We start from the raw sequence: 8606 nt of genomic DNA on the forward strand, positions 1-8606 counted from the left end.
GCTTAGTTGATGTAACTTTCTTTTTTGCTTCCATAATTGTCCCCTCAAATGAGAATAAATTCAGCGTGTTCTACCCAGGAATGGCTGACAGGGTGTGGAAACATTTATCATTGTGGGATTCCTATTTTATCTGTCACGTGAACTGTTTGAGTTTCTTGAGCGATTTGCAGGAATCTTGTTTCAAGTAGTATTATCTAGCCTCTGATAGAAAGCATATCTATCTTAGTATTGGAACACAAATTAAATTCTAAATTAAAAGTTTGACTTTTAAGATAATGTGTACGGGTCACTTGTGCATGGTTCATTTCACTCCTGACCATACATAAAATAGAACTCTCATCCACTATTCCGTAATGTTGTGGTAAAGCTTCCACCTTCCCCACTTTCCTGCATGGTCCCTTTTTATATGTCTCAATTTCCTTTGCATCCGAAAATCTATGGACCTCTTTAATATATTCAGCAACAAAGTATTCACAACTCTGGGGGTGGTGTGATAAGAGAATTCCAAAGGTTCCCAATCCTTGAGTGAAGAAATTGTTCCCCATCAGTGTCCACTGTCCTAAAATTATGACTCCCTAGTTCTAAGTTGTAAGGGGAGATACATCCTCTTGCATCTGGTATCTGTACTTGAAATAAAAGTTTAAAAGGGATCACCTCTAAATTATAGAAGATGCTGGCCTCATCTGCTAAGTCTCCCAAGAGCAATCTACGATTGCAATCTCGATCATTTCTGAATTTTAAAATCCTTCCTATTCTTTGGTCTAACTTTTTTTGTCGGTCATGGTTAGGGCCATATTTCTTGTGGGGAATGTATAAGTTTTTGTCTATCTTCATACCTTTTTTAATCTGATTTCCCAATCTACCTTGACCAATTTGTATGTAGTTTGCTGTGTTCAGATAAGACCCTAGTTTTAGACTTGCCTATCTCAAACGTGATGGACAATTTTGGTAGGCCAGGGCACACTCTGGTAGTGCCTTGGACATTATCTGTGCGATGTGATTCTGTGTATGACTGTCATTGAATTTTGGCACAACCCCCAGATGTTGGTACAGTGGACTGCAGGGTTGATGGGGCTGATTTTGATGTGTTTCCGGTGCCTCAGTTGATGCTGGGTGGTCCATCCGGTTTCATTCTTTTTTGTTTTATTTGTAGTGGTTGAATACAACGGAGTGGTTTTCTAGGCTGTTTCAGAGGACACTTGCCAACCACATTGCTATAAGCCAGACCAGATGAGGATGGTAGGTTTCCTTCCCAAAAGGACATTGGTGAACCAAATGTTTTTTTATGACTATTGTTTCATGGTTTTAATTCAATATTTTTATTGAATTTTAATTCTCCATCATCCGAGGTACATTTTGAACCCAGGTCCCGAGAGGTTTTTATTAAATTTTTTATGGGATATGGGCTTTGCTGGCTAGGCCAGCATTTGTTGCCCATCATCCATTTCTCTTGAAGGTGGTGGTGAGCGGCTTTCTTGAACCGCTGCAGTCTATCTGGTGTAAGTACACCCACAGTGCTATTGGGGAGGGAGTTCCAGGATTTTGACCCAGCGACAGTGAAGGAGCAGTGCTATATTTCCAAGTCTGGATGGTGAGTGACTTGGAGGGGAGCTGGTGTTTGTTCCCATGTATCTGCTGTCCTTCTAGATGGTAATGGTCATGGGTTGCTTAATTACTAGCCCAATGTCAAAACCACTGCCATCACCTCCCGCTATAAAAATCAAATTTCTCCAGAGGCTCTTTTATTACAAGTTTATTAATTAAACCAGTTATTACGCAACACTAGATCCACAACAGCATGTTTCCTAGTTGTTTTCACATTCTAATCTAGGAAACTATCTTGAAAGCATTCCACAAACCTGTTCTCCACATTAGTACAGATCTGGGTTGTTCACTCTATATGAAGGTTTGCACCTTTAATTTCCTCATTTGCATTCTGTCTGGGGCCCCCATAAACTATTCTGTTTTCTTACCATTGTTGTTTCTTGGGTGCATTCAAACTTCACGCCTCTTGTTTTTTATCCCAGGTTTGTATCATCAAAGCAAAGCCCTCTTTTTGTTTTCTCTCAAAAATGAAGTAGCCTGGAATATTCCCCACCTTGGTCAGTTAAAACCTCATCTTCACAGTGGCTATTTAACCAAACACATTAACTTCTATCTATTTTATTAATTCTTGCAGGTACATTACACATTCAGATAGTGTTTGGCGTTTTTCTATTCTTTTTAGCAGCCAGGCGCTAATACCTCTACACTTATTTAAGTCTTGTCCTTGCCCTTTCTAATAATTTTTATCCACCGATTAGACGGGTTAATTGTGATGCTCAAAATTTCTTCAGTATTTTAACATCGATTACGCCCATTTGCTTGTTTGCATTGATACTGGTTTTAAATTAACACCAATAGCATTCAGTTCCAATTGGTTTAAAAATCACTTTTCAAATGATTGAACAACTAGGAGTCTCGTGTATATTGCCTCTTGAAGTGGTGTGCCAGGTAGATGTATTGTCATTTGGCAGCAGTGAAATTGTACAGACAGCAGATCTTTAGGTGGAATTGTTTGTGAATATTCAGAGAGCACCAAGCATTTCATTTAAATTTAAAATAAATAAATTTTAAAAAATCTTTTCAGTGTCTCTGGAAAAGCTAGCATTTATTGCCCAAGCCTGGTTCCCTTGAGATGATGGTGATGGTAATCTGTAGACTTGAACCATTACTCACCATGTGAACCTACACCCACAAGACTTTTGGGTAAGAAGTTCCATTATTTTGATCCATTATTTTGATCTCATGATGAGGAGCTGATTATGGACAAGTACAGATGATGATTTTTGAAGTTGGTGTTTTCATATGCCTGCTATCCTGGACTTACATGGTAGTAGTTGCAGATCTGGAAGATGATGTCTTGATTGCTGCAGTACACTTGAGTCACGGTGATTGCCTGGTGAGAATATTACTTGCCACTTAAGTCTGAATGTTGTGCAGGTCTTTGTGCCCGTGGACCACATCTGGGAAATTGTGATTTTTGCTTAACAAGATATAAAAGACGTCCCTGCCTTTTCCTAATAATGGAGGGATGGTTGTTGAAGCAGCTGAAAATGGTTGAACCGAACTTCCTTGAACTCGTGTAGCAGGGATAGAGATAAGATGATTTACCTCCCAAGTATGACCATCACGATAGGGCCGCACGGTAGCATAGTGGTTAGCGCAGTTGCTTCACAGTCCAGGGTCCCAGGTTCGATTCCCGGCTTGGGTCACTGTCTGTGTGGAGGCTGCACGTTCTCCCCGTGTCTGCGTGGGTTTCCTCCGGGTGCTCCAGTTTCCTTCCAAGTCCAAAGATGTGCAGGTTATGTGGATTGGCTATGCTAAAATTGCCCTTAGTGTCCAAAAAAGTTTAGGTGGGGTGATTGGGATAGGGTGGAAGTATGGGCTTAGGTAGGATGCTCTTTCCATGGGCAGGTGCAGCCAAGATGGGCCGAATGGCCTCCTGCACTGTAAATTCTATGATTCTATTTTCTTATTCTGTGCAGAGTCTGCACGTTCTCCCCGTGTCTGCGTGGTTTTCCTCTGGGTGCTCCGGTTTCCTTACACAGTCCAAAGGTGTGCAGGTTAGGTGGATTGGTCATGTTAAATTGCCCTTAGTGTCCAAAAAAGGTTGGGTTGGGTTACTGGGTTACGGGGATAGGGTGAAGGTGTGGGCTTTGGTAGGGTGCTCTTTCCAGGTACCGGTGCAGACACGATGTGCCAATTGGGTTCCTTCTGCACTGTTGATTCTATGATTCTATCTTTTGTTCCTCATTCCTGATCCCCGTTGACTTCCGTCACTTGGGGATCCTTGGTGCCAAACTTGATTGCAAGCTGTATTAATAAAATGGGGAACCATCTCTGGAATTCACCTCTTCTTTGGTGTTTGGGCCAAGGAAGCCTGGAACTGAGTAGCCCTGCAGTATAAGCTTTAGTAGGGCAGTCATTAGTGTAAATGGCATTTAATACCATTACTCCTAATCTCTTTCATCACTTTGCTAATATGGATTAGGCTGATGGACCGGTAATTCACCAGATCGGATTTATGGTCGGAACCTATTGGGCAATTTTCCACATTGTTATTCAAATACCAGTGTTGTAGCTTTACTGAACAGTTTGACTAAAGGTACGGCAATCCTGGAGCAGCACTAGTCTTTAGCACTAACAGCTAGCATCTTGTTGGGCTATAGCCTTTGCTGTGTCCAGTGGACAGTACATGTAAAATAATGCCTTGGTATCTTCCGAAGGTACAGCATTTCCGCAGTGCTCTATGCATGTTGTTATGGGCGAGGCGCGTTTTCAGAACCCCAAAATGTATCATGGGAGTTCAACCAACCTCTCCTTTGTTGCTTTTCCTAGCACACGGCTTGTTCCCTAGGTGTGGGATTACAATTATGGACACGTGGGTTTTTAAACACAAAACAATGTTTATTCCATAAACTCAACTTAACACCTGAAATAAACATTGGATCGCTTAACACCCATTACTTCAAAGATAACTCAGAAAATATTGCAACAGTAAATAATTCCTCAAAATGTTCCTTTAGAGAGACCTAACACCTTTAAACAGAATCACATCAGGTTAAAGGCTTTACTATTATGAGTTTAAATCAACCAAATGATCCAGAGATGGTCTTTCATGTCAGAGATCCAGCTCACTGCAAACACAGACACTCCCAAGCTCTTTTCAAACTGCAAAACTAAACTGCAAAACTGCAACTCTCTGGAAACCCACAGAGAGACACAAGCTGCTTTTCCAAAACTGAAACTTAAAACTGCAAAATGGCTGATCTAAAGCCCAGCTCCACCCACTCTCTGACATCACTTTTTTCTTAAAGGTACATTGCTTAAACATCCATGTCTTAAAGGTACTCTCTCATGACAATGTTATAGCACTTGTAATGGATTGAGCTGTAATCTTGTTTTTAAACTGTTCTGACCCAACCCAGAGATTAATGTGCTACGTGACTCTTTGGCTGTCTGCATGTGAAGCTGGGTTCCATAGGTGAAAGACATTAAGGTGTCACCAACTTTTAATAGAATCATCGAATCCTTACAATGCAGAAGAAGGCCATTTGGCCCATCGAGTCTGCACCAGCCCTGAGCACCCTACCTAGGTCCAACTCGCCTAACCTATCTAACTCTATCCCCGTAACCCCACATAACCTTTGAACACTAATGGGCGATTTAGCATGGCCAATCCACCTAACCTGCACATCTTTGGACTGTGGGAGGAAACTGGAGCACCCGGAGGAAAGCCACAAAGACACAGGGCAAATGTGCAAATTGCACACAGTCGCCCGAAGTCGGAATCAAACCTGGATCCATGGTGCTGTGAGGCAGAAGTGCTAACCACTGTTGTCACTGTGTTGCCCAGTACACAAATTTTCCAAGTCCTTAAATGAAGGAATTGATCCCTTTGCATTTGGCTTCCGTTGTGGCAAAATACTGGTGATCACTGGTATACAAGGTATGCATTTAATTTTGGCCTTGTAGGGTTATTGTATTTTGATCAACCACAATGCAGTGGCATGTTAAATCCATAGCTGCTAACTTGATTCAAAAGTTTCTGTCTACTGTTTGAACAAATCAATAGAAACAAAATTGATCTTTAAGCCTTGATGTTCATTTCAGCAATGTGCCACAATTTTTAAAATAGCACAGCTTTTTTTAAGTCATGCATCAATCTTTTAATGTGGCTTTTGCCACCAATGAGTGCTACAGCAGATGACAAAAATAAATTTCGGGTTTGTTCATCACGCTAGCAGTTGGGGGGTCTAATCCTGCTTATTCTTCTTTCACGTACCCATCTTGCTTTGAATTAAAAAAATACTAATTTATGGGATTTAGGGCACCGCTGGGTAATTGCCCTTTAGAAGGTGGTGAGCTGCTGCCTTGAACTGCAGCAGTCCCTGAAATGCAGAGCTTTCATTGATATTGATACTGTAAAAAATGTTAAATATCCATTTGATTTGGGTATTGTGTAATTGTATAAGCAGCTCAATTACATGATATACTGCATTTTAGTATTTTGTGACTTGTATCGTCGTGCTATCCAGCCCATTTCCAGCAAATGAGCCCAATTTGATTTTTGGAATTTGGCTTTCAGTATAACCCTTCCTCCCTTGGTAACAATAATTAAGGTACACATGGTACAGGAAGGCTTTTCATAAGTGTGCATTCTCATCTTTCATATTCTCTCATTTGAGACGGACTGAGATTTTCTTTGGAAGTAGCGTTACAGGAAGAGCTTCTGGTTTGGAATTCTGGTGTTGACTTCAACGAAATTCAATGTCAAATATTTTGGCGCACCAACACATACTACTGGCTGATGTCTATTCTCTTGCCTGACTGATATTCTTTGACAATTGCCTACTATTTTTGTGGTTGGACTTGAAAATTTGAACTAGGGAAGTGTCTTTTCCATTCTTGAGCCTTTCCACTTTCAAAACTGCAGTATTTAGTTCTGTATTCTTAGTTGGAAATTGCTACATTTAAAGGTCCAAGCTACTGAAAGATAGGTGTGCAATTAACTAGTCGTGTAGATATTGGTGTGTACAACAGGCATATTATGACTAGTTATAATTTCTCAGACAGTTGATGTTTAATAAACCGATCAGTACTATTCTCCAGGATTTGATTTTTACGGCTGTATGCATCGTGAATTAAACCGTGAATAGCCTGAATGTAAGCTAGATAGTCTATTCTTGACATTAAGACCATGAGACATCGGAGCAGAATTAAACCACTTGGCCCATTCAATTATGACTGATATTTTCTCATCCCCATTCTCCTGCCTTCTCCCCATAACCCCTGATCCCCTTATTGACCATCTATCTCTGTCTTAAAGACAGTCTGATTTGGCCTCCACAGCCTTCTGCGGCAAAGAGTTCCATAAATTCACCACCCTCTGGCTGAAGAAATTCCTCCTAAAGGAATTAGTCTGAGATTGTGTCCTCGGCTTCTAGTTTTTCCTACAAGTAGAAACATCCTCTCCTCGTCCACTCTATCCAGGCCTCACCGTACCCAGTAAGTTTCAGTAAGATCCCCCCCCTCACCCTTCTAAACTCCCAAGTACAGACCCAGAGTCCTCAACTGTTCCTCGTACGACAAGCTCTTGGGGATCATTCTTGTGAATCTCGTTGGCATCCTTCCTTGGGTACGGGGCCCAAAACTGCTCACCATACTCCAAATGGGGTCTGACCAGAGCCTTGAATAGCCTCAGAAGTACGTACCTGGTCTTGTTTTCTAGCCCTCTCGAATGAATGCTAACATTGCATTTGCCTTCCTAACTGAACCTGCACGTTCACCTTGAGAGAATTGTGACCAAGGACTCCCCAAGTCCCTTTGTGTTTCTGATTTCCTAAACATCTCTCTATTTAGAAAGTAGTCTATGCCTCCGTTCCAAGTGCATAACCTCACGCTTTTCCACATTGTATTCCATCTGCCACTTCTTTGTCCACTCTTTAGCCTGTCCAAGTCCTTCTGCAGCCCACCTGCTTCCTCAATACTACCTGTCCCTCTACAGATCTTTGTATCATCTGCAAACTTAGCATCAGTGCCTTCAGTTGTTTCTTCCAGATCATTAATGTATATTGTGAAAAGTTGTGGACCCAGCACCAACTCCTGAGGCACACCACTAGTCATCGGCTGCCATTCTGAAAAACACCCCTTTATCCCCACTCTCTGCCTTCTGCCAGTCAGCCAATCCTCTATCCATGCCAGGATCTTACCCTTCACACATTGGGCTCTTAACTTATTTAACAGTCTCCTGTGCGGCACTTTAAAATGCTTACTTTTTGAATTATAAGTTGAATTTGTGCAAATAGGAGCCTTGTCCTGTTTAGATTGCTTAATTAAGCAGATAACTTCATAGTGACAGGCGGGGACAGTCTAATCAAGTGCCACTTTAATTTGTAAACATTCTTGCATTTTAAGCTTCTCGACTTTTTTTGCAATGTTGAAATCTAGATGTTGTAATCAGCTGTTGTGGGGATAGATGGGAGAAGATTTTGTCCATCAAGACCAACACCACCTTCCTCCATATAGTGGGTTAACTTGTCTTTGTGTAAGCATTATAGTCAAAGAAATTAAGTGTTTACAGTAAGCATTGTGTCAAGGATTTTTTAGGAGCACCTTAATGCAACTTGTAAGATTGGTGGCAAAATAACCAGTTGCTTAGGTCAACATGAATATAATAACCTAAAACCTCAGTATGTTTCAGCACTAATTCATCTGTTCTCCCTAAATTAGCATTTGACACTTGCCTAGCTGCATATGGATGGGAAAGTTGCTGCACAAATTTTATTACATTCCACACATTTTATCACATTCCGCATAAAAGTGGCAAAACTGTTTCTCTATCGTGGCGTTGCTCAAATCTTCAAGTCCTGGTGTAGTGTAGTCAAACCTGGGGCATTGCCATGTGTCCCAATTAACAAATTACCCATTGACAGTATTGTAGAGGTTCACCCTCACCAGTGCATGTAAATATCCAATCTGCTAAATTAATTGAAATCTAGAAACTCTTGAATATGACAGGCATGATAACTATATTGCTAAATTTGAAAAGTGGTGAGGACCTT

General features: G+C 41.1%; 1 protein-coding gene across 9 annotated transcripts in view; it reads left to right on the forward strand.

Moving 5' to 3' along the window:
• The window catches only part of elavl2 (ELAV like neuron-specific RNA binding protein 2), a 122056-nt gene that overhangs the window by 20673 nt on the left and 92777 nt on the right, over positions 1-8606 (forward strand). The window contains exon 2 of one of the 9 annotated variants that reach the window (XM_072516916.1): positions 1154-1239. The exons of the other annotated variants lie outside the window; for them this stretch is intronic. The gene's annotated coding sequence lies outside the window, so the exon portion shown is untranslated. The remainder of the gene's footprint in view (positions 1-1153; positions 1240-8606) is intronic. 9 annotated transcript variants of the gene reach the window in all.

The sequence above is a fragment of the Scyliorhinus torazame genome, chromosome 9 (genome assembly GCF_047496885.1).
Source record: "Scyliorhinus torazame isolate Kashiwa2021f chromosome 9, sScyTor2.1, whole genome shotgun sequence".
In the NCBI taxonomy this organism is placed as follows: Eukaryota; Metazoa; Chordata; class Chondrichthyes; order Carcharhiniformes; family Scyliorhinidae; genus Scyliorhinus; species Scyliorhinus torazame.